General features: G+C 38.5%; 1 protein-coding gene across 1 annotated transcript in view; it reads right to left on the reverse strand.

Moving 5' to 3' along the window:
• ppp2r3a (protein phosphatase 2, regulatory subunit B'', alpha) overlaps positions 1-5,432 on the reverse strand; it is an 88,723-nt gene extending 83,291 nt beyond the window's left edge. Inside the window, exon 1 of the mRNA XM_067453749.1 lies at positions 5,242-5,432. The gene's annotated coding sequence lies outside the window, so the exon portion shown is untranslated. The remainder of the gene's footprint in view (positions 1-5,241) is intronic.
• Positions 5,433-6,000: the final 568 nt, after the last annotated feature.

Here is a 6,000-nt window from a genome sequence, read left to right on the forward strand (position 1 = left end):
TCTCCACTTATAGATGTTCACTGAGTTAGAACAGATAAGCAGTTACTATGGCAATGCCTGAGTTTTAAATAAGTTGCACAGAGGAGTTTTCAGATTTTTCCCTCACCTGCCATGCAATTTGAATGCTTACAGCGAAACTGCACTCACACTTTCCAACACCACATCAGATTAAATAGATAAGGCCTAATATGAGTTATGAGCGGGAGTTTCCAGATCCTGCAAAAGCAGCTGAGGAATGCTTGTGTGCCAAAAATCTTAAGTGAGTACATTCAAAATAAAAAAGGGCCATAAATAAATTAATAGATCACATTGTTGTAACACAGCTTGATACATGGCTATCATTGCAAGATTGCAGGCCACAAACAAAAAACACTAAATTATATTAAATTAAGCAACAAAATCTGGGCTCTGATTCGGTCCAGTTATATTGGCACCGAGTTTCAGTACCTAATCCTAGCAGACAGCTATTCATCCTTTATAAATCATTAAAACATATTGGTGTCTGGGACTTAGTGATTCCAGAGAGTGTAGTGTACACATTATGAGTTTTTAAAAGCTTAGCTTAAATGTGTAATATGAATAAAAAGTGCTCATAAAAGTTCTTAATTGAAATTAGTAAAGGCTTGGACATGGAAAACATCTAATATTAAAGGGATAGTTCACCCCAAAAGGAAAATGTGATTGTTATCCCATGTGCATCTAAAATGTAGGTGTCTGTTTCTTCAGTAGAACACAAATGACGATGTTTAACTTCAGCTGTTGAAGTCTGCCAGTCATAATGCATGTGAATGGGTAACAACTCTATGAGAGCAAAAAAAACATGTTTAGATAACATGCACAAAAACTCTGCAGCTTGTGACGAAACATTGATGTCTTTGACAATTGAACACTGACCGATCCGTGCAGGCACTAATGAGGAATCTATACATGTATCTATGATCGCGCTAGTTTGACCTTACCAGATGGAAGTAATAGCAGGTGGGAACACTAGATAAGATTCGTCTGGATATGAGGTAAAAAAGTTTTGTCATGAGCAGCAGGGTTTTTGTGCATGTTGTCTAAGCATGTTTTTTTTTTTTTACTCTTATAGAGTTGTTACCCAGTCACATGCATTATGACTGGCAGACTGCAAGAACTGAAGAAACAAAGACACCTACATCTTGGATGCACTGGGGGTGAGCAGACATCACATTTTCATTTTTGGGTGAACTATCCCTTTAACATGTTGCTAAGGTCATGACCATTCTGAATTGATTCATTCAGGGTATGGGTATTATCTTGCAGCTATAGCCATTGAGTGTACATTAAAAAACACTAAATGAATTGTGTAATTTTGTGTTTACTTCTGTATTCTGTGGTTACTATCAGAGGTTACTTCACTGATATCACACAATGTGTGTAATACATGATTCATTGACTATCACACTGAACTGTGCATTTTCTCAAGCAGGCCTTTCAGCCTCCCTTGCAGAGGCCGAAATGATGGAAAAACTCCAATCTAAACAATCTGCCCTCTGGCCAACCAGTACACAAACTTAACCAGTATTTTTCTCTCTTCTGCAGGGCGCCACATGCATCTGTGAAAAAACACAAGTCTATAAAGAACTGTGGGAAAAGGACCTTGACCCTCAAGAAACACTCCCTCTTCACCGGGGAATACATTCCCAAATCCTCATCTGCCACATTCTACCTACATTTCACACTATGAATTGCCAGATCTCAACAGAAACTGCAATAATGTTAGAGCTTTTCTAAGATCTGTTGTTATGGTTTCTGAAAGATTTTGATCATAACCCCACAATTCCACCAGGCATCACCAGAAAGCTGTCACATCTTATTCTGCAAGCCTCAGATCTCCAATAGCAGCAAGTGTGTCGTGCGCACACACACACACACACACACACACACACACACATACACACACACACACGAGTCGCGAGCCGCTAGTTTTATTCAGGGCACAGACAGCAATGTTTTGTCTGTGCTGTATGGAAATAGCAGCAAAAGGAGCAGGGCCTCAAACAGCTAGAGCTTTTTTTGCATCTAAATTGAACTATATTCAGAATCAGGAGGCTTCTTGGGAAGCCGTCCCCCGAAGGAACACTTGTTTTCTGAATAATATTTCTAATGGCTGTGGCATGGAAAATCTTGTGCACTGAATGGAAGTAAACACGTGATGGGGGCAAATGCAGAGTCCTGATAGAGACTTGACTACTTGCCTGACGATGTTCTTAATGCTGCATTTGAGATTGGGGCTAGCATCGACATAAACCTTCCAGAGGTGATCCATTTTAATCATCAGAGACAACGCACATACGATGAGGGGTTTAAGCTGAGAGAAGCTCACAGAAGGGACAAACCTGACACAGTGTCTTTCACTGACGCAAACATGCTGCCTACCGAGCCATTTTGGTTTATAAACACAAGCTGTGTTGTAATCCTAACATGTCATTACAGATGTCAGGCTCAGAATGGAGTGGGTATGAGGTGGTTTAAGACAGCGTTTGGGAAAAAATAATGAATGCACAATACATGTCACCTGTTACCACTAGAAAAATGACTCAAACAATGCATCTAAATATTATCTCATCCAAATATTGCTATTGTTTGGAGATGCAAAAATGATGCAAAATTATTTTGTTCACAGTTGTATTTTTTATGCTCTCCTTATGTGGTAAAAGCAAATAGACTACAGCCCTGCTAGAAAAAGCAGTTAAGTTTGAAGGGTTGGTGGGATGGTCAGCTCTATCTGCTGGTCCAGATCTTCCAGGTCTGTCCTTCATTAAAGTCACTTAAAGGGTTAGTTCACTAAAAAATGAAAATTATGTCATTAATGACTCACTCTAATGTTGTTCCACACCCGTAAGACCTCCGTTCATCTTCGGAACACAGTTTAAGATATTTATATTTAGTCCGAGAACTTTCTGTCTCTCCATTAAAAACGTATGTATGGTTTACTGTCCATTTCCAGAAGGACCAGAAAGGTGGTTGCGTTCGCCACTGCACATTGACGCTGCTGACATGTTATCTGGTGCACGCGAGCTTCGTTTATAGTCTGAGACAGACTGCGCAGTTGTGAACAAGGATTGAAATACAAACCTGGAAGAGAAGACAATGCTGAATAAAGTCATAGTTTTGGTTATTTTGGGACAAAAATGTATTTTCGATGTCCATGCCCACAGATGTCACATATGGACTACTTTGATGATGTTCTTTTTACCTTTCTGGTCCTTTCTGGACACGGACAGTATACAGTACAGTTTTCAATGGAGAGACAGAAAGTTCTCTGACTAAATAGAAAATACCTTAAACTGTGTTCTGAAGATGAACGGAGGTCTTACAGGTGTGGAACGACATTAGAGTGAGTCATTAATGACAGAATTTTCATTTTTGGGTGAACTAACCCTTTAAGTCCAGCTATCATTTCCTGTCCTATATGATGGGACAACTATCAACATCTACAGCATGAAAGTGTATAATAGCGCTTTTCTTCAGTGATTGTTTTTATCTGTTCACATATAAAAAGACCTGCATAGATCTAACAGTCCTGACCTCCCTCTACTTAATGTTATCTAATGAGCTCTTAGAATGCTTAAATGCAAGTAGAAAACCCAGAAATAGACTGTACGACCAAACAAATGTTTCTAAAAACGTACGAGGCTTTGCTTTACTAAAAACAAGAATGAGAGGAAGTAGATTGACTATGCAAGCAACGTAATTGCATGCCTCAAAAATTGCTATGTGCAAGCCTTTGTGAGTGAGTGCAGTTACGCATGCATGCCCAGCATGCACTGCAAAAGAACACTGACTTGCATATAGATCTATCTCTCTATATATAGTCTATATACAAGCAGCCTTGTGGGCCTGAGGACAGACCTCTGTGCAAGGCACAAGACCACACACATGTACTGTAGGAGGTGCCCAAAAAAGCCCTATTGTGGGGGTCAGTGGTTCAGCTGTGGTCTTCATGTGGAGTTTAATGAGCTTCAGTCAATAGCAAGGAGAGGCAGGATGGGGTACAATGGGAAAATCAGCAAACCACAGCTGACCAAAACCTCACCAATGTACTTCACTGTGGCTTGTTGGCAGCCAACCAGGCCCGTGCAGTCGCGGAGCGGCTGGATGTGTGGAGAGGAATCGAATAAGGTGCCAAATTACTTCACTGTCAGGATGCCAGTAAGGAAGAAAATCTTCTGCAAATTGTGTCGCTGAATAACTCATTCTTGTGAGTGAGGGAAAAATATTGAGTTAGGACAACAGGCTGTGATTGACCCAGAACGATCAATTCCGGCACTTAGGAAGTGATTAATGCATGGGAGCACATAGCTGTGATCCAGAGCTATTTTGGGCTAATTAGAGAGGAAACGATCCTGAGACTGCCCAGCCGTCTCAGTATCTGTCAAGTTATCAGGCTAGTGACAAAGAACAGAGCACTGCTCAAGGTTGCACTCAAGCAGGACAGGCATGCATTTAGTGCAGGCGGGATGCCCAATTACACCCACAGCAGAGAGACCCCACCGGGATATTTATAAAGAGAGCATGACAGAGATCTGATCTTTGCAAGATGCACAGGACATAAGCACTGTGCCAGTTCCTACTGCTCAAGAATGAGTTAAACAGCACCTCAGCCCAACTAAGCATTCATGTCCGAACAGTGAAAGCAAAAGCAAAATCCACCTAGCAACAGAAAACTATGGAACCGTTCATAAATTGTATTCAGTTTATGAAGCTTGAGGGAGAAACTAATGCAACATGTTAATTCAGCCTACAGTTCTACATCTTCGAACTCTAAACACTGCAACGAGAGAGAGAAATGTTCGGTCTTTCTGGTAAATTATAAAACACATTAGTTAATTAAAGTGACAGGCATTGCAATGTACGAAAGTGAACCTGCAAACAACTCATTGAATATGTCTGTGGAGTATAAACAAAAGCAGGCGTGTACAGCAGTCAGTTTACTGCGCGCGTGAGTTTGATACACAGTCGATGCGGTAAAAATCACTCCACAATCACAACACATGTATGAAACTCAAAACACTGTGATATCAGCTTAAAAACAACCTATCGTGTCTTTCCTCAACACCCTGCTTGGATAATAAAGTCTATTTAAACTTCAGTCCTTCCCTTGAAGTCACGAAGACATTTTATTTGACAACCACGCGAACTGTAACTTCTACTTAAATGTACAGGGTAAGTATCGCGAGCGGAAAGCAAGGACTCGATATATCAACAAACACTTACCGTTTCGCTCCGGGTTAAGGCTTGTCATCTGGGGTTTTAGGACAGTCCGATATCCAAAGAGATAATTTCATGACTAGCGTGTCAACACACGGTTTTGTGGAGTGTAACAGCGTTCCGCCTTGCCGTTCAGACTCTGCGTGCTGACAGCAGCCAGTGCAGAATGAGCAGAGCTACAGCGCGCGCGGACAGGGCAGTTCCTCAGACACACTGGGGCGGGAATATATAAACGGTGACACTATAAACGCTTACTAAAAGCAGGTAGGAGCCAGATATGACGATACACAGAATGATAGATATGCATGAATTTTATATATATATATATATATATATATATATATATATATATATATATATATATATATATATATATATATATATATATATATATATATATATATATATATATATATATATACCGGTATATATATATATATATATATATATATATATATATATATATATATATATATATATATATATATATATATATATATATATATATATATATATATATATATATATATATATATATATACCGGTATATATATATATACCGGTATATATATATATATATATATATATATATATATATATATATATATATATATATATATATATATATACCGGTATATATATATATACCGGTATATATATATATATATATATATATATATATATATATATATATATATATATATATATATATATATATATATATACCGCCGGTATATGTCTTAACTCATATATTGAACCCATTAT

This window comes from Pseudorasbora parva, chromosome 9, assembly GCF_024679245.1.
Source record: "Pseudorasbora parva isolate DD20220531a chromosome 9, ASM2467924v1, whole genome shotgun sequence".
NCBI lineage: Eukaryota > Metazoa > Chordata > Actinopteri > Cypriniformes > Gobionidae > Pseudorasbora > Pseudorasbora parva.